The sequence below is a fragment of the Euprymna scolopes genome, chromosome 31, assembly GCF_053919585.1.
Source record: "Euprymna scolopes isolate OS-2025 chromosome 31, ASM5391958v1, whole genome shotgun sequence".
NCBI lineage: Eukaryota > Metazoa > Mollusca > Cephalopoda > Sepiida > Sepiolidae > Euprymna > Euprymna scolopes.
Genome location: NC_136512.1, coordinates 82,580,399 through 82,602,228, shown reverse-complemented (window position 1 = coordinate 82,602,228; position 21,830 = coordinate 82,580,399). Strand labels below are relative to the sequence as shown.

At 34.2% G+C, this 21,830-nt stretch overlaps 1 pseudogene; it reads right to left on the bottom strand.

Moving 5' to 3' along the window:
- Positions 1-15,014: 15,014 nt before the first annotated feature.
- LOC145255982 (U2 spliceosomal RNA) lies at positions 15,015-15,148 on the bottom strand (annotated as a pseudogene).
- Positions 15,149-21,830: the final 6,682 nt, after the last annotated feature.

The window sequence follows — 21,830 nt, the reverse complement described above, 5'->3', positions numbered from 1 at the left end:
TATAAAATGATGATCAACGTTTCGTCCCTATTGTAGGGGACATCTTCAGGATATTAACAGGAAAAATGCAGAAGAAAACGATCATGGACATACGTAAGTGAAAAGGAAACAGTGTTAGAATCCTATCCATATCGGGAAGGAAACTATAATGATACGATATGATACACACACATTTATAGTTTCCTTCCCGATATGGGTACGATTCTTAAGTATGGTCTATGATCGTGATCAAAAGACAATAAATTATTAACTAGGGCAGAAAAAAGAATTTAAAAAATATTAAAAGGAAAAGGAGAAAAAGAAACAATCTTATCGAAGACCCATCGGTTCGAAATTATTTCTGCTGACGGAACTTTGTTATCACATTGTTTCTTCTTTTACAATACATGTTAAAACTATAACAAAAATTCCTCAACATTTAATAATAATGGCGCTGTTACCTAACCTGAACACATATGTGAATATCATCAACAGATTTATAATTCGTTCCTGAGACAGCGTACCACCCGTCAGCGCATCCGGTATTAGCCTTTATTTAAACGCTTTGTCTGTCAGCTGTGAAGATCCGACGTGTCAGATTTTGTCTAATTTCTTTCGTTTTGAACTCATTCACGATTAAGATTAAATGTATTGGATTCCATTATGCAAGCATCATTACATACCCCTGCAAACACACCATCGAATACACACACACACACACACACACACACACACACACACACACACACACACACACACGTATAGAAAAGAGACTTGCCTTTTTTTCTATTGTTCTTGGCCTTTGGGTCAAGATCAAAGTGTAGTATCTGTTCCGGCAGATACTGCAAGCTATGACTAGCTATGACTAGCAAAGACCAGATGTGGGGGCAACCCCACATGCCTGACCTTTAACCAGCTCCCATTTCCCACCTCTCGGGAGCTGGTCCCCTTTTTCCCTCCCCCCTCACTTCACTCCTCACATTAAAAATCGGCCTTGTGCCTAATTTGCTCGGTGGGGGAGCAAATAAATACAATCTGTTCTGCAGATGCTGCACTTAAGATAATGTGTACCAGTCAATGGAGAGGAAACCCTCTATATTGGGAGAGTTATTATTTTTGGTAAACAGAGTGCCCCCTTTTTGCCTACTTTTAGGGGAGCTGGTTTTTACCCCACATTAAAAACAGCCTTGTGCCTAATTTGCTTTGACGGAGAAGCAAATAATTTCAATATATATATATATATATATATATATATATATATATATATGTGTATATATATATATACAAACATATATATACATATGTACATATAAATATGTATGTATATATACATATGTATGTACATATGTATATATACATACACATATATATGTACATATGTATATATATATATACACATGTACATACATATGTATATATTTACATATGTATATATACATATATATATATATGTATATATACATACATATATATATGTATATATACATGCATATATACATACATATATATATACATACATATATATTTTTTTTTTATTACATTTTCACTCCAAACTAGGCAAATTGCCACTTTGGTGTAGGGGGCTACTATCAGGGGCAACAACTACTGGGGTACTATGTAGGGATTTGGGCAGCAAGGTGTCGGTTCACGTTACACTTGAACTTCTGCACGTCAGTACTGTTGGGGAAGCAGGGACCTGGAATGGAATTCCAGAGTCTAGCGGTTCTGGGGAAGAAACTATTTGAGTAAAAAGATCTTTTACATCTAGGGATCTCTACAGTGTGGGGTGGGATTTAGCAGCCTGTCGGGTTTGTCGAGGGTGCTCACGTCGTGGGGGCACAAGTGATTGCAGTTCGTCAGAGCATTCACCACTAAAATACTTGTAGAAAAGGCAGAGGGATGCAACATTTCGTCGATGGGACAGAGGCTGAAGCTTAGATGCCAGTTCAGGGCCTATCAGGTTTGCGACTCTCTTTTGAACCTTGTCAAGGAGCGAGAGACTAGTAGCAGATGCACCAGCCCAGATGTGGCAGCAATACTCCATACATGGGCGAATGGTGGCCTTATAGAGGTACAGGATACTTTCGGGTGTTAGTAGTTTTCTAGCACGGTAGAGAGAGCCCACCTTTCTTGCAGCGGCCCAGGCAATGCCTTCAATGTAATTGTTCTAACTCATGTTTCCTGTGAACGTTAGGCCAAGGAGTTTGAAAGATGGACTCTCAGATAAAGAGTCGTTGACCATTGCTATGGGTGGTAGAGAGGGTTTCTTGTAATTATTGAATGAAACTAGTTTAGTCTTGGCAGCATTGAACGCGACCAACCACTTTTGTCCCCATTCCACTACAGATTGGAGGTCTTCCTCTAGTGTTTCTGCCATTTCTTTAGTAATGTGTTCATTCGTCTTCCTGTCGTGTCTGCCATAGAGTGTAGTGTCATCAGCATATATACCCATCTCAGAGGCAATGTTGTCGGGGAGGTCATTTATGAATATCAGTTACAATAGAGGTCCAAGGATAGAACCCTGGGGCACCCCCGCATTTATATCATATTGTTTGGATGTACGGCCGTCGAGGACAACCTGGATTTTTCTCTTATCTAAGAAGGATTTAATTATGTTAAGTATTCTACCAGTGATACCGTATGATCTGATTTTACTGAGGAGACCCTCATGCCATACCCTGTCAAAAGCCCTAGATATATCTAGAGCGACCGCTCTGCCCTCACCCGCTTTGTCCAGTGAATGGTATATACGTTCAGAGATCACAGTTAGGATCACAGTTAGGATGTATATATATATGTATATATACATACATATATATATATATACATACATATATATACATACATATATATACATATGTATATATACATATATATACATACGTAAATATATATACATATGTATATATACATACATACATATATATGCATATGCATATATACATATATATATGCATATATATATATATATATATATATATATATATATATACATTGGCAGAAAGAACTGACGTTGCTTAATATTCCATAAGGATCAACGAATTTTCCACTCATAATATATTCATCGTCATCAAATTCGATTATATCGATTGATTGTCCTTCATCGTCGTCGGATTCGTCTCCAACAAAGTTGACACCTTCTAAAATTTAAAAGATTTTCATTTAAAGTGGTTGTTGGTTGGTTGATTGTATTTGTTTTACTGCATATCAACCCTTTTCAGGTTATTTAATGCCGTATCCATTGATTTTGAAGAAAAATATTGTAATAATAGAATATATTTGTTTGTTTTTTTTGAAAGTCAGATTCTATTTAACCCATACTTGGGACCCTAACAGCTACTACTACTCCGCCTCAGAGTGGACCTGGGGGCAATGGCAATTAAAGGGTGGCCCCGCACTCCTCAAAAGCCGCAAGCTGGGACCTCACATTCGGATATAGTTTAAGGTCATAGCCAGGACCCATTTTAAGTGAAATATCGATACTACTAGGTTGCTGCAATAATAATATCGTTTTTTAAGTTACACTATGTTTATATATATATATATATATATATATATATATATATATATATATATATATATATATATATATATAAACGACATTATTTTTAAACTAAGCTAATACTTGAAAAAAAAGAGGTAATTTGTACGTCTTGTAATATGTATTGGTTGAATTTCAAAATGGTGTAATGCAAGCAAGCTATAAGATATTTGCAGTTTCTATTCCAATTTTTGTATTTTGTAATCCAAACTCATTTTATTTCATTTTGGTGGATAGATTGTTGTTGTTGCTATTTCTTTGGCTGAGTTAAGGGCAAAATAGATTCACTGATTGATATAATAATTAAATGATTGTTGTTATGCTACGAAACAGATACTCTCAAGAATTGTAAGTGTCAACAATATTAAAGGAATAAATTGTAAGATTGTCAATATCATGAAATTTCGAATATAGATATTTGTCATTCATTCATTATATACATAGATATATGCAGGATGCGTCTGGTGTTTGAGAGCACCACTTATTTTACCAATTCTTTCTTGCATGTGAACTTTTACTTTTGTTTTTACAGTCAATCAATCAAGGGAGATAATAAACTAACACAGGTAATGAAAAGGCATGCTCTAAAAAGTACAATAATGGACGAACACAGCGATTTGCAAATTGTACAGTTTCTTAAAGTCGCCAGATTCTTTGATTTTAAAGTTCGCAAACAGTTAGAAAATAATAATAGCAAAATTTCTCCTGTTGTTAAACCTAAAACGCACCTGACGGATTTAGAACACGTGTTTTTTTTTTCAACAAGTTCAGACTATCATTGACGAGTGCTACCAGACGTCGCTAAGATCAATTGCAATAGATCGCAATGTCTCTAACACCACAATTCGAAGGACTGTCCATAATAATTTTCGATACAAGTCCTTTTGATGACGTAGAAGCCAGTTTATGCCCGGGACTACCAAAGAAAATCATTTAGTAAGATCCAAGAGACTTTTAAACAAACTGAAACATCCTGCTTAACCAGACATACTCTGCGAGTTTTTTTTTCAGACGGAAAGAACTTTGATCCATTGGATTACTACGTGTTGGGCGTTGTTGAAACGTGTTAATAGACATCCTTACAACACCAAAGATTCTCTGAAAGCATACATAATCAAGGTAATGAGCAACTACGACAAGGACCATCGATGAAGGTGGAATGATATGGCCCTCACTTGAAACCACACAAAAACCCAAAACCGTGGCCAGGAACTTTGAGTTCATCTCCATAGGCACGTCCCTATTATTGGTAGTAATCAAGCGATGTATTTTGAGGATGCTGGCAATGGTCCTGTTTTCATAACTTGGATCGGTATAGAGCATGAGTTCTACATCAACGTATTTTCGATCTCGTTCGTGTCACATTGTGTCACTTTCAGACATGATAGAAGTCTTCTACCGCTCTTGCGATTTGTACCAATCTAGCCAACTTGAAGATGGTGTGTAACAAAAAAAAAAGAAAAAAAAAAAGAAAACCGGTTTTGATCAAAAGGAAATGGCATCATCTCGTCTTTTCTAAGGCGACAATTCTATTGTTTTACCCGACATTTGAGACCTGACAATCACGAAGGTAACATTTGTGTAACTTGAAATTTACTTTGTATAATATAAAAGCACCAGTCGGGATAAAAAAGAAAACGGGGAAAAAAGAGAAAGGAAAGTAAAATGTAATACGAAAAGCCGAATAAGAAAGAGGAGAAAGAGAAGAACAAAGAAAGAGTGAGAAGAAGGGAAGAAGAGGAGGAAAAGACTTGGAAGAAAAAATAATTACGTGTATAAAATTTCTATAGCGATATTTTTAAAGTGATAAAAAATGACGGTTTTATCCGCGTAAAATAATCGATATTTTTAGAGATCCGTATAAGCAGACAGAATGCACTGTAAATGTCACTGGAAATATTTGTTCAAAAATTATTTGAGAATAAAAAGGTCGTATGAATTTTATTGTTACTTGCATGTAAAAATTTTTGTGACAAGAGTTGCGCACTCTCTAACGACATCTCTTCTGAGTCGGCATTGTTAAATAGCAGAAAGTCTCTTTCGACGGTAATTCTTGGCCTGAAGATGTAATCCCCCAACGTGGGTGATTACAGAAACATGTATGCACATATGTAGCCATTAATGTTTGTATAAATAAAATTAATATATGTATATATATATATATATATATATATATATATATATATATATATATTGTGTACAGAAAGTTGTTAGTTGAGACAGATCATTGGTACCGTCGGTTTCAAGCCCGATTTTAAGGCCCGTTTAAGGTATCCTTATCAAGCTCTCTTCAGCCAATATTTCGTCAAGAGAGCTTGATAAGGATAACTTAAACAGGCCTTATTATCGGGCTTGAAACCGACGGTACCAATGATCTGTCTCAACTAACAACTTTCTGTACACAAAATATAAATACGTTCTTAAAATTTGGATTTTCCTTTTATTTGAGCACTCTGCTGGAATTCTTTTTCCAAAAAAAACTAATCATATATATATATATATATATATATATATATATATATATATATATATATATATGAAAATTTAAAATTGCGTCATATAAGCAAATAATGAGATATTCGCAGCTTCTCTTCCAATTTTCGGTATTTAATCATGTCCAAACACATTTTATTTCCTTTTGGCGGATTGATTGTTGCTGTTTATTTTAATAATTAAGGACAAAATAGATTCAGTGATTAATATATTAATTAAGTGATTGATTTTGTGCTACGAAACGGATACTGTAACAAATTGCAAGTGTCAACTGAATTAAAGAGATAAATTGTAAGATGGTCAACATCATGAAATTTGGAATAAAAACTTTTGTCGTTGATTTTTTATATGCTCTGTAATTACATTGAGCTTCTTAAATAAGGATTGGTCCACAGAAAAAGGAAATATAAGGGAATAAAGTATATTTCCACAGATTATATATATATATATATATAAATATATATATATATATATATATATATATATATATATATATATATATATAAGACAGAGAGGGAGACAGACATGCATAAAGACAGAAAAAGATATATATTTATATATATATAGATATATATAGAGAGAGAAATCGCAAGATGGATAGAAAAGTTGATAGATATTTAGAGTCGCATGACCGACCCGTCTTTTATTTCAGATAAAATCATTAAAATCTGAACCCTACGATTATTTTCGAAAAGTTAATAAAACAATCAAAGAGCAAATAGATAACTTCAAGATAAGAAAAATAATTTAATAAAAAAATTGTGGTGACAGATTTTTCTCTAATTTCATATGTATATATATATATATGTATATATATATATATTTATATATATATATATATATATATATATATATATATATATATATATATATAAGAACAAGTAGTTAATGAAACATGTTAAAAACACTTTGAAAAAGAGTTAAACACATATTCAATTTGAAAAGGAAACACTAAATAAGTGGAAAGTCCTAAATCCGTGGAGTTACGAAGAAATACTTTTCTTTTCATCAGAGGGAAGGAATTAGCAAAATGCGGGATCGGATTTTGCTTGCAAAAGTATTTGATGAAACTGCAAGTAAGTCAAAGATCATACTTGATAAAAAAAGTGAAGCAGAGGGAATATGCTGAAGAAAAAGGTGATTTCACGTAAATGGATAGTTTGGTGAAAAGTAAAGTATCCAATGACGGTAAAATCCAAAAATGTAAATCCAAGAAAGTAAACTAAATTTTCATTCGCACAAGTAAAATCCAATGGAATCGCGTAATTGGAAGATGATCCAAAATAATCCAACAGGCCGAAATCCGTGGAATAATTCACAAATACGAGGGACGGGCAATAAGTAATGCCCCTGATCCACTTCCCATAGCAGTAGAGCAACGAACCTTGGCACAGTTATTAGTCTTTCTCTACATAGGAACCACCCAGTGTTTTGCATTTCTCCCATCGTTTGATGCAGCTCTGGAGACCGTTTTCGTAGAACGCCCCAGGTTGGTCCTCGACGTAACTTCAGAAATCAAGGCTGCATCATCTGGGAAACGTTTTCTTTTCAGAAACAACCTCATGGCTGGGAAGAGGTGAAAGAGGGTGCAATGACAGGAGAGTCGGGAGGATGGGGGAGGGTTTCATAACCACACGCCCGTACTTCTGATCCGGCGACATGCGAGTTATGGATCGGAGCGTTGTCCTGCAGGAGGAGGGTACCTTTGCTGATCTTGCCCCGTCTCTTGATTTTGGTAGCTTCCTTTAATTTCCTCAAAAGTAAAGCATAATAGGCTCCTCTAATTGTGGTACCCATTGACAGGAAATCTGTCATCACTACTCCGTCCTGGTCCCAGAAGACTGTGAGCATGACCTTGCCAGCGGAGGGCTGCCCCCTTGCCTTCTTTGGAGGTAGTGAGTCCAAGTGCTTCCATTGCATTGACTGGGCTTTGGTCTCTGGATCATAGTGATGGACCCAGATTTCATCCTGTGTAAGCAGTCTTTTGAAAAACTTTGACTCATCTTCTTGGCACATCTTCAAATTCATTCTCGAGCACTCGACGCGTTTTCGGTTCTGGAATGGAGTGAGCAACCTGGGAATCCATCTGGCAGACACCTTACAGCTAGATCAGACAATTGGAAGTTGGTCAATGGCATTGCTTATTGCACGCCCCTCGTAGGTACAAATAATAATATTATTGGAATTCTTTCCCCTTTTCCTTGTACCTTTTAATTTTTATTACAAATAAATAAATAAATAAATATATATATATATATGTGTGTGTGTGTGTGTGTGTGTGTGTGTGTGTGTGTGGGTATTGCTGTTTGGACGATTAATCAGAATCAGAATTTATTTGGAAATAACAAAACATTTTAGTGTATCGGAATCGGCAAGTTTCGTGTCTACATTTCGACGCTAAAAAACGATTCCTTTTAGTTGTGTTTTTTGTCTTTGCTATAAACTTAATTTACATACAGCTGATACAAATAATACAATGATAAATACTAGTGCAGTTTAAACTACTTGTAATGCGAAAGAATTAGAATCGACGATTGCATCGGAATCAGAAAAAAAACTTGGAATCGTTGCATCATTTTAAGTGCATTCAATATTTTTCCAGATTTTATTTGTTTTTGCATAGGGACTTTTATTAATAGTACACATGAAACTCTAGTCCCCTTGAAAGTGATCTCTTCCAACTGTAATGCGCTTGTTGTAATATTCCAACAAATTTTGGAAGGATCCATAGAAGTCCTCTTGTGTTAGCGTGGGAATGACCCTCTTCACCGCCATTTTCATCTCCTCGATTGTCTCATAAAGACAGCCCATATGTTTTTCCTTGAGTTTAAGGAATAACCAAAAGTTACTTGGACCAAGGCCTGGACTATAAGGCTAGTGAAGAACTATCTTAATGACCATTTTCGTCAAACACTCGGTAATAAGGATGGAGTTGTGGACAGGTGCATTTTCGTAAATCTTCTACATCTCAAGCTTCTCCAATTATTGTCTCTATAAACACATAGCGGTCTTTATCCATGAAATTCTTTATTTGGCCAATCGATTCCTGTGTTCTGACTTCCTTACTCCTTCAACACCTCTCATCATCGATTTCAGACTCCTTGCTTTCGTTGAGTATCTTATGCCGCACAAAACCTTACGCTTGATTCATGCAAGGTGGTCCAAAAGTAGTCTGAAGTATGCCATACCTTTCTGTAGTATTTTTTCTGAGTTTAAAATAGAATTTTATTGCTATTCGTTCTTCTAAAGTGTTGCAATGTTCAGATGCATTTTTAAAATTCAATAATCAATCAGGTTTTAGTAGGATGTATTCCTATTCATGCTGTAGCTGTTCATATGAATTATACTGGCAGGGAACCCCGATGTTGAATGAGGATCAACAGAATTTCAACATTTCCGATATTTCTGTTATCTTTGACATTAGTCAAATCACCCATTTTACAATCCAATCGATTGGTTACCTGCTCTAGTCGGGGACCTCCCCCGCTGCACCGAGTAGAAGCTTCGTATACCTCCTCGATGTAGTCAATACTACTTTCTAGCCTACATAGCGCTGTAAGAATCTACTTTCGATTTTATAAAATTATTTACATATAATGGCTTAAATTAGATATTTTAAAATACAAAAGTCAGGTATAATGGTTCAATTGTGCTTTAAACAGAAACATTTATTTCGAACGCCTCTGTATTATAAAAGGACCTACTGTTGATTTTATACGCCAGTCACTTTTGCTTGTGTGGTGATAAAACTTTTCAATATTTTATATATGTATATATATATATATATATATAGATAGATAGATAGATAGATAGATAAATTGATAAATAGATAAATATCTAGATAGATAGATTGCTATATATATATATATATATATATATTGATTAATATATAGATATATTGGTTGATAGATAGATAAGTAGATAGATAGATAGATAGATAGAGAAGGATAGATTGATTAATACACAGATAGATTGTCTGATAGATAGATAGCGAGAGAGAGAGAGAGCTTAATAGATAGATAGATAGATAGATCGAGAGAGAAAGCTTAATAGATAGATAGATATATAGATAGATAGACGATTATGATAAACAAGAAAGGGAAAGCGGTAGAAGAAAGGATATATTGGTTTGTTTATACGAAGGAATTATTATCTTTGTTCTTCCTACGCCAATAATCTACTTCTCGGCAGGATGGTATTATTATATGTGTGATGGCGTCTGTCAATAATTGCAAGGTGAGCGAGACGATGGTTTCCTGTTTATGTCTGATCCAAGTACAGCCCTGCCCCCTGCCGAAAGAGAAGCCCCAAAATAACACTTCCTTTTGATTCAACGCCTGTCACAGCATGGTGCCTTATAATCTATATTACCTGTAGGTATACGTGCAGAATATGGATGGAAACGAACACGAAGTCTTAGTCTTAAGATGTGTTTCGTCAATTGATTATGTTTAGCAATACACATCGCATTGGCAACTTAATCGTGACGGACAAACACAAGTTCTATTTAACTTTAAACGCGACAGACAAAAATACATGGTAGATATTTAGAGACTGCTAACCTCAGCATGATGTTACACAAAGCCAGAAACTAGGAGGTCCAGCAAGCGCCCCTAAAAGTGTAGCACTGTTATGTAGCGAATATTGCCAATGCATCCCCATCGGCATTCCCCAGTAGGTGCGCCTCAAGCAACAAGGAATAAACGTATATCACCTGAAAGCCGGATCGCAAGGCCTGGGAGAGTTGACCTTCGAAATAATACCCAGGCGGCGTACCTTAGCCCGATAGATGCTGAGTCAGTTCCTGGTCCTAAATCTCTTGGACTGATTGTCAAGAACGAATTCTTGATTGGTACATTTTATTCAACTGCAGCTAAAGAAACCCATCCTCATCGATATAAGTATCCAACATACGTGCTATTTGAAACGTCAGCGTTCAAGAATATCCTGAACCCAACTTCATCAAGTGTTTTGTATCGAACTGGGGAACCGTTTGTTGGGAATCTCGAACCAAACCCTTTATTATTATTACGGGGGTACCATGTTCGGACTCCAGTTAGGCTATAGAACGTAGTTGATGATTCTCTATTTTGAATGTTACTTTTCACTGCCTTCGTTTAGGATTGAACTCAGCACCTTTGGGTAACTATAATCTTTGATACACCGTCTAGGACCATTCGGCCATATGTTACTATGATATTCCAAAAAAACAATTCTTAGTTGGTTTTTGTTAATGTACAACCTATGTTGTTATTCAAGGTTTTCTCTCTCTCTATCAGAGGTGTCCAAATTGCATTCAGCTCTATGCTTGGTTTGCTCAGTAGGTTGTTATGTCCGAGCATGTGAGCTGTTTCTTTAAGTTTTCTCACTTTCCAGTTGGTCTCTCTGTTTATTATTTTTACTTCATCCCATAGGGGGCGATGCCCCCTCCCATTTTCACCCAGACATAGCTGAAGCCCGAACACGGTACCCCCGTAATAATAATAAAGGGTTGGATTCGAGACTCCTAACAAACGGTTACCGAGTTCGATACAAAACACCTGATGAAGGCCGGAGGGCAAAAACGGCCGAAACGTTGTGACTATAACAACCAAGATGAGGAAGTCAGTCCGACAATCTCAATCAACAAAAGTAGATGTTAACATTTATATAGACCGGACAAATGCATTTTGAACAACTGAAAACGTAACAATACACAGCACGGTTAAACATAACAGGCCAACACAAAAAAATGTAACCTGAACACTCAAGTAAAATTCAATGTAAACTTGAAGTGTGACAAACACAGACACGAAAGTACTAATTCAACTTTAGATAAGCTCAGCAAAGGAAAATAATATTCAATAACTAAAGAAAACAAAGATTAAACTCTTTAAAATTTATCGACCAGCAAACATTTTATTTAATATTATAATAGGTTCGATCAAGGAAGATGCTATTTAAAGCAGATAAGGAGACCTTAATAAGATTTAAAATTGACGTATGTCCTCTTTTTTTTTCTAGTTTGATTTCATTTTAAATTTAACCATGAAAAGACAACATATATTTCGAACTGTTGACTGACGCTGACTGACGCAAAGAGTATTTCACATTTATCGAATTCGTTCTTTAATATGTTTGTGTGACTCCCCCGCCCCAAAAACATTCAATTTCAAATAAAAACGTGTCAAATAAACAGAAAGCCATTTGAAAAAAATCTAAAACAGAGCAATGAATTTGTTCTGAGTATGATTTGGATCATCCTTGAAACACGTGGCAGCTTTGCTTTGCTTCGAAAGTAAGGTTATATCACAGGTCGATACCATATGTATATATATATATATATATATATATATATATATATATGTGTGTGTGTGTGTGTGTGTGTGTGTATGTGTGTGTGTGTGCTTATTTTAGTAAAGTATGTTTTTCCAATTATTTTTCATTCTTTTTGTAGCCAATTCTTTTTGGTTTAGAAGCTTAATGCATATTGGGGTCCAGGATGGCGGGTATTGGGGAGTGTGGAGCCGCCACCTCTTAATTGCAATTGTTCCCATGTCCAATCTGACCTGGGGTGGTAGTATGTGTTAGGTCCCCATCTATGGGTTAAATAGAAATGGACTTGAAAAAAAAATATTCTATTTAAAAATGTTCTTAAAAATAACTGAATTCGGCATTAAATAACCTGAAAAGGGTTGATATGCCGTAAAACAACAACAACAACCAACAACCAAATCAATGTACGCTAAATAAAACAACATAGAAAATATCAGAGAGTCACAGTGAAGTTACATTTAAAGATCGAAATATTTTTCATATAAAAACAACTCCTCTAACAGTTTAAATTTCTGCACATGATTATATATATATATATATATATATATATATATATATATATATATATATATATATATATATTTAGTAATGTGATTGATAATTTAAAATTTAAAAATCAAATTATAATTAAATTAAAAATCCGTACTCATATAGATGTTCGATAAGATGAAAAGCTATAGCAAACATCTATATGAGTACTTTAACCATAGTTCCTGATTTCAAAAGGCGAAAAATTAAAAGATACATCTGCCTTACTTTTAATGCTAGGTTTATTTATGATGTCTTTTAAATTTAATAAAAACCCTTCACAATTTGCTGATGAGGAAACCTTGTTTATTAAAAAACTATATGTAATAATTATTGTCCGTAACTTGATGTCTACCACAATAAAATCACTGTTTTCCGAAACGATCGTACAAATAATTTATTGTGTTGTTGTTCCTTCTTATGAAACGGGTTTTTAATTTAATTGTAATTTGATTTTTAAATTTTAAATTATCAATCACATTACTAAATATTAAATTAGCTCTAGGATATTTACCTATCGAGCTTATTATATATCTAAATTACAACGAGCACTTTCTCTTTCCTGTATTTTCATTAAACTAGTAATTTCACTATTACATTAAAATACACTCTGCTCTTTAGACTATTGTTGTAATCTCCTTTAAATATATATATATATATATATATATATATATATATATATATATATATAAGCATAGTTAAATTCCAAGATCTAAATATATATTTTTATAAAAAAACATCTCCTTTTTTGTACATTTTTTCATAGATCCTTTTAGTTATGCAGAAACAATATTATGTACTCGCTGCCTCTTTTCAGTGCATAATTCTTATTTGTCTGCAGAGTTTATGTACGAAAAGATATGCCATTGACATAATAATAATCGACTGTTTCTGCATAACAAAACAATCTATTAAAATCTTACTGAAATTTTAACACACAAGAATTCAGAAGCTGGGAATATCACAGAACATTCTTTTTCAACACGATAATGCCCCTGCACACACTGCTAAAGTCACAAAATATCTACAATATCTTTTCATGCATAAACTCTGCAGATGAATAAGAATTATGCACTGAAAAGAGAAAGCGTAGGCATATTATTAACCGTTTGCTTTTGCATTACGAAACAAATGTACAGAAATTTTAACATGCTGAACGCTTATGTCTGACGAATTATCTCGAGAATGAAACGCGAAATATTCTGTGTACCTTAATTGCTATATATATTTTCATAGCTTGTTACCTATGTATTGAACACTGTAAATACTGAAACAATTATGCATAACATAATCTATTTGTGCATTAATTTATGTGATTAAAAAAAGTAATTATATATATATATAAATATATACATATATATATAAGTTTATGCATGTGCGTGCGTGTCTGATCTGTAAATGTTCACACAGACATGTATATACATGTCTGTGAGTGACATGTTTGCTATAGTGTAAAGTCGAATGTGTTATTTAATGTTATTATTCGTTGTATGCATTCAATGTTTAATTCATTTATCAGACAGAAATAAATGACATTTTTACATCTTTTGTGATTTAAGTAAGTTTTCACTGTTGACATAATCAACGTTTCTTTGTATATATGCATCCGATTTCCCGACGAAGGATTAGTGGAATCATCAGAGGAAAGAAGCTAGGGTGAAAATGTTGACATGAAAAACAAACAAATTAGGTTGAGTTATCCGGATGAATAACGTTTCAGACGATGTTATCCCCAACGATTTTAAGATTTATCTTTTCGAACTTGGGAATAGTTTTTAACCTGTGAATCTGTTAGATGAAAATGTTAAAAAGACTAGTATGTCGTGCATGTGCATACGCAGCCCAAACTTGTCATCTAATTGTGTTTCGTTGCTCTCGCATTTCCCTAATTGTCATTGTACCTATTTACAATGCCTCCCCACGGGACAGAGTTAGACACCAGGGTCGTTTTTTAACGTGGAGAAAAGGTACAAAAATATAAAAAAGAATTGTCTCAGTCGTGAAGGGCTGCTCCTTCACCGAACGAGAACAAGAAATGGAAGTGCATCATCTGAAGAACAGATACTACACTTTGATCTTGGCCAATTGTCATTGCACCTATTTACTATGCCTCCCCACGGGACAGAGTTAGACACCAGGGTCGTTTTTTAACGTGGAGAAACGGTACAAAAATAAAAAATTGTCTCAGTCGTGAAGGATTTCTCCTCCACCGAAAGAGAACAAGAAAATGAAGTGCAGCATCTGTAGAACAGATGCTACACTTTGATCTTGACCAAAAGGCCAAGAAGTTGTAGCACAGTGATGAAGAGCCCTTTTTAGAGAAGCTAGAATTCATCACATTAAAACACTTTTACGCGATTATCGTTTTACTCGAGTTCAATTTAACGTCTGTCATTAAAAATATGGAGACTTCTAAGCGTTAACCTTGAGCTGCAAGATGTTTATATAAACATTCTAGCTGTCAAAAGTAATGACGCCAATAAACTGCTCACCTAATTCTTTTGGAAAGTAAACTATTTCAACATCTTTCTCTTTTCTTTCTCTCTATCAGACCCTCTTTCTTTCTGTCTGTCTATCTCTCTCTGTCTTTCTATCTCTTTCTCAGTCTGTATTTCCGTTTGAATTGAGACGCCGTCCACGGCGATAGCAAAGCGTTGAAATAAGGATCCGTCGGTGACAGGCCGCAGGCTTTAACTCTCGAGTTCGTAAGATGCTCCTTCTTAGGAGTAACACTAAAAGAATATATTTTTACGAAAACCTTATGTGTGTGTGTTTCGCTTCCCCCTTTCTCTTAAAGTATAATATAATGTTAGTGAGTCTATTGTCTTTTACCTCCTCCCATTACTCTCGCTGACTATTGTCAGTTGTTTTCCTGTCTGCTCTGTCTCTCTCTTTCTGTCTCTCTCTCGCTGTAAGAGAGAAGGAGAGTTTTAAATTTCACTTCATTTTGTGAATCTCCTCACACCACAACTCATTTTTGCAACCCCCTATTTGTATTCATTTATTATTTACAGGTCTGAATAATCTCTCTGTTTCAGTTTGTATGTATTTCTCCTCACATTACAACTCATTTTATGCAACCACCTTTTTGTAATCACAGGTCTGAATAATAAGAAAATCTGAATTTCTTTTAACAAAAACTTTAAAATAACTTTTTTAGATTAATTTTGTTAAAACTACTTTCAGAATAGAAAATCTTTAAAATTAAATAAGGACCATATTTAATATAGGTTTCATTAAGAAATATTCAGTACATAACGAGAAAAATAGAGATGAAAATTTCAAAAGGCTTGTATGACTGGTTACGGCCAATAATAGTCCTCGCCAGCGAAAGTCTTTGTTCTTGTTTTTCTATTATTATTATTATTATTATTATTATTATTATTATTATTATTATTATTATCATTATTATTATTATTATTATTATTATTATTATTATCATTATTATTATTATTATTATTATTATTATCATTATTATTATCATTATTATTATTATTATTATTATTATTATTATTATTATTATTTAAAACATTTTGTGTCCTGCTCTTGCGCGCGAGGACTAATTTTTATGAAAACGTGTGTTGAAAACCTTATGCATACAGTACCTAGACATCAATGATTATCAGGAGAGAATTAATTATGAAGAGAATCCTTTCCGTAATGAAACTGAGAATTCGGCACAAGACCAGTCAAGCAAACGTCATAATATAATTATTATATATGATATTAAATGTGCATTGTTACATATTGACATCACGCAGATGATGAACAATGCCATTCAAACTGAAATTAAAAAAAATATTGCCTGAAATAAACTCTAAGGTATCATTTTAGATACAATTGTGATGGATTGAAAACCGCGTGCTTTTTAATATCCATAAAGCGAATACTGGACAATGTAAAATTTAAAATGTTGAAACGGAATTAGATTAGACATACTGACTAATATTAGGTGTGACTGTAGCAGTTTCATGTGAGATTTCATTTTGTTTATCTGTACGCATATTAACTTGCGTTCTGCGTAGTTGTAATTCGACCAACATATCAATACACATGCAATAAGCATACCATTAGCACAGTGACTAACAGCCCTTTTTAGTGAAGCTAGAGTTCATCACATTAAGAACGCCCCCACTTAAGAAATGCTGCAGGTGGGAGATCCGGGAAGCCTCCCCGGCTGTACCGGATTTGACCTTTGACTGCAGCCGCTGCAGCCAAACCTGCTTGTGTCACATCAGTCTCATCAGCCACAAACGTACTGGCAGTCGACGTGGACAGCCCCCTTCATAGGATCTTTGTTCACAAAGTCAAGCCAAGGAGAAGAGCATACCACTAACGTCCGCGTACAAATTTACTGATTTCCTCCAGGTAATGTAGCGTAAGAGACAAATCACTGCCTAAGCAGATTTCGTGCCGACAAAACCTGTGCTCTGCTCGTAATATGCTAGAATTATGTGCAACTCAAGAATATCACATTCTGTTTGAGGGATAAACCAGTCGGATAAGCCGCTCACTTTATGCTTTAGTTTTCTCTTTGACTAAAGTTGATTCATATTTTAATTGAGATGCTTGATGTTTTAATATGGGAGATAGTGAGCTTTATCTTATTCAATACTAGCTGGACGTCCGGCGTTGCCCGGTTGTACAATACGCTTAATCATGCCATTTTAATTTATGTAGATCGCGATTTTTTTTTTTTTACATGGGAGTCACCACTTATCAAGGCCCGGAAGCCACTCGAGGATAAGGGTTATTATTATAAAGTCACTCCTCCATTGAATATTATTTATTACGACGAATAATCTGCCCGGTAAACTTATTCACACACACACACACACACACACACACACACACACACACAAATAAATAAATACTAGTAATGATAATGTCTTTCATCAAATTCTGTCTGTGTTTGGTTACAATATCATGTCAGCTGATATTTGGTCTTGGCGATCTTAAAAATAGTCTATCTTCTCTTGTATGAAAAAAAATGAAGAATTTTTATATGGTGACTAGTTTACATTTCAACGATCAAGGCTACATCGGTGTAACATAAAATATTTCCGTGTAAAACATTATTTTTCTCTATAAGAGAAAAAAGACTATATTTATTTTTAAAATTGGATTTTTACGACTTTTCGATATTTTTCGGGTGAATTTCTGTACAAATCATATCTAAGAACACAGCCAGCCATATAAATTACCATTATGTGAAATTTGCACAAGATAGCCCCAACCTTTTTGGAACCTATAAGAAACTCTATCTTTCTCTTTCTCTCTCTCTCTCTCTCTCTCTCTCTCTCTCACACACACACACACACACACACACACACACACACTTTTGTATAATTGTAGAGATAGATATTTAATTCAACTAGATGCATCCAAACACGGTCGACTCTACCAGTAGAATTCATTTTTATAGTGACCTTCTTTAGAATAGATTATTCTAAAACTTTAATATTTACTGGTCTGTTTAGGTAAGTGGAATAGACTTTGTTGCGTTTTTACAAATGAGGCATTTGCTCGAATTTGAAACAAGTAGGTTACTAGATGTTGACGGAAGAACATAGAAACGTTTCTGTTTTGCGTATAGAGGATTCATATATTGTTAGAAATTTTCTTGAGTTAGTTATTTCTAAAAATTTTCTTTGTTTACAGAGAAGAACAATCTTTTGTAGCAGAACAATTTTCTGCTTTTTAGTCCGGGAAGCCTCTCCGGCTGTACTGAACTTGACCTTTGACTGGGCCGCTGCGGCCAAACCTGCTTGTGTCGCATCAGTCCCGTCAGCCACAAGCGTACATGCAACCCCCTTCATAGGATCTTTGTTCACGAAATCAAGCCAAGGAAAAGAGCAACCGACCCGTTATTGCATTCAAAAAGAAATTATATTTAGTTATAATTACAAATACAATTAAAAGTAATACTTATGTCGGTTTGAAGTTTGGCAGTTTCCAAAACAGTTGTTCTGGAGAACTTTTTTTTGATGTTGAAGAAAATTAGGTAGCAGAGGCGGAGAGAAGTGTTTTTATTTCTTTCAATAAATTCTTTTTGATCTCTGCTCTTCCAAAGTTCTTTTGCAGTGTTTATATATAAACTTTCCTCAAGTATTGTGGGTAACTTGCACAAAGTCACTTATCCAAATTGCCCTAAACTGTCTTGTTATGAATATTTCCAACAATCGATCTATCTATAAAAGTGAACGCGTCTGTGTGTTTCTGTGTGTCTGTGTGTGTACATTTCCCTACGCAATAACTCTATCAATTCTCAGTCTACAGACTCGAAATTTGATATACAGGGTACTGAGATTTGGGAAAAATGTTGTGATCCGTTTCCGGCCAGAAATTTGGTTGTTAAGGGGTCAAAGTTCAACGATTTGACCCCTGAGAACTCTACACAAACTCCTACGACAATTTTTGGTCTAAACACTTGAAATTTTAAATATAGGTTCCTTGGACAGGACTCTAACTTAATAACTTGATTTGAGCCGAAACAATAAATTTTAAGGGGTCATAATAGGGATCAAAGTTTTAAAAAAATTACCGCTTTTTTTTTTGCTCAACATACACATCCAAACACCCCGGGCAACGCCGGTCTTAAATGCTAGTATATAATAAATTTATCTTTTAATAATTCTCCGAGAAAACACCAGTTTTTTTACACTCGGTATTCGCTAGGTATTTTATCTGTATTTTCTTCGGATATTTATGTCTAGCTATGCTAGGCTATTAGATTTTAAACAGTGACCCCAGGCATGTATGAACCTATCTGTCTGATGTGGGCGTCAACGTAGAAGGTGCGTGAAAAAGATAGAGGTAGACACAGAAAAAATAAGAAAAAAGAGAGAAAAAAACCCAGCGAAATAAGAAAAAAAAAAACAAAAAAACCGGGCTCCAAGTGACCTATTAATATGACTTGTGGCCATCTTTCTTCGTTTGAAAATCGTGATTAGCTGATTGCTATAAAATTCAGGAAAACCTTTGTAAAACGAAGTAAAAAAAAGATTTTCATTTTCATTTTGCCGCCAAAGTTAATCACTCCTGCTTTGTCTAATCAGAGCGTTTTACATGATTTATTTGGTTACTAATGACGGTGAAGGGGCTGGCGGAGAGGAGGAAGGAAGATAGGATGTGTGTTGGGGGGGACGTGCGACTGAGAGGTGTGAAAATATGAAGAATCGGAGAACAAGAATGAGCGGAACGAAGTGAATTCATGGTAGACGATGGAGGTAAGTGACTAAGTTGTATGGGATATATATATATATATATATATATATATATATATATATATATATATAAGTTAAAGAGAAGTGTCGAAAATGAAAGAAAAAATAAAACAGAGTAAGAAAAAGAAAGAAAGAAGGAAATATGTGCTAAGCTGAGAACAGAAGAAGGACAACATGCCACAAAGGGAAGAAAAAGAAGAGGAAGAAGAGGAAGAAGAAAAACAACAACAACAACAACAACAACAACAGAACAATGAGAATCACGATGATGCTGATGATGGCAATGACCATGACGATGATGAAAATGACAACAATAATGATGATGATGAAGAAGAAGAAAATGACGACAACGATGATGATGATGATGATGAATATGAAGAAGAAGAAGAAGGGGAAAGAAAACAGTGAGATATGTAGAAAAACAGATATTCGAGAAGGGAAATAAAGAATAAACACGTGACAATAGTGATGATGATTATGAAAACCACGACAATAATGCTGAGAGTGAGGACGACAAGGGTAGTCGTGGTGGTGGTGGTGGTGATGATGATGATGATGATGATGATGATGATGATGATGATGATGATGATGATGATGAACCAGTCGAGGAAACCGACAGGAAGCTAGGGTATATAACACACGCAAAAATAAAGAAGAAGCTGATTAGATAATCATAATAACGGATTGGTTCTGCATAACGAAAGGATCATAAAAAAATGTACCGAAACATTAAGATGTGGGAGGAACTGCTTTGCATGCAAAATAATTATAATGTAGGTGTGCTGTTATTATTTTTTTTATTGGCTCTGTTCTAATATTTAACATACATTGAGCTTCCAAGCAAAAAAGGATTGGTATTCACAAAGGGAAATATAATTGTAAAAGAATTTTACCACACACACACACACACACACACACACACACACACACATATATATATATATATATAAGAGAAGAAATGATCTTAGTCGATTAATAAGATAACAAAATATTTTTTATAAAGTCAACCTATTAAGATCGTAGAAGCTCTCCCGATTAAGATTAGCAATTTATAAATAAAATTAACAAATCCAAAGTCATGGAATTCTATTGAGGAATACCATACTGAAAATTCATTGCATTGGAGATGATTCTTTTCTTGTTTAAAAATTTACTAGTTCTTTGTACATTTTTTTCCATGCTATAAAGAGTTTTTTTTTTCATATCCCTCTCAATGTCGTCCGCATTGACTTTATGTGTGTATATATATATATATATATATATATATATATATATATATATATATATATATATATACATATATATATATATATACCAGTGATGAAAAAAACCGGACTAGAGTGCTCAATGTGTAGCCAGAGCAGTGTATAGAAAATTTATTACTGTGAGTCCAGAATGAGTTTACATATTGTTTCGGCTAGGGGAAAATCTATGAATTTCTAGCCAAAAACCGAGTCCCTCTATGAATTCTGACGATGCTAGTTGGATATTTCCTCTTTTTTTTAGGATTTTCCCCTAGCTGAAACAATATGTAAACTCATTCTGGACTCACAGTAATAAATTTCTTATATATATATATATATATATATATATATATATATATATATATATATATATCGATATATATATATATGTATATATATTTATATATATATGTATACATATGTATACATATGTATATATGTATATATATGTATGTATATATATGTATATATGTATATATATATGTATATGTATATATATATGTA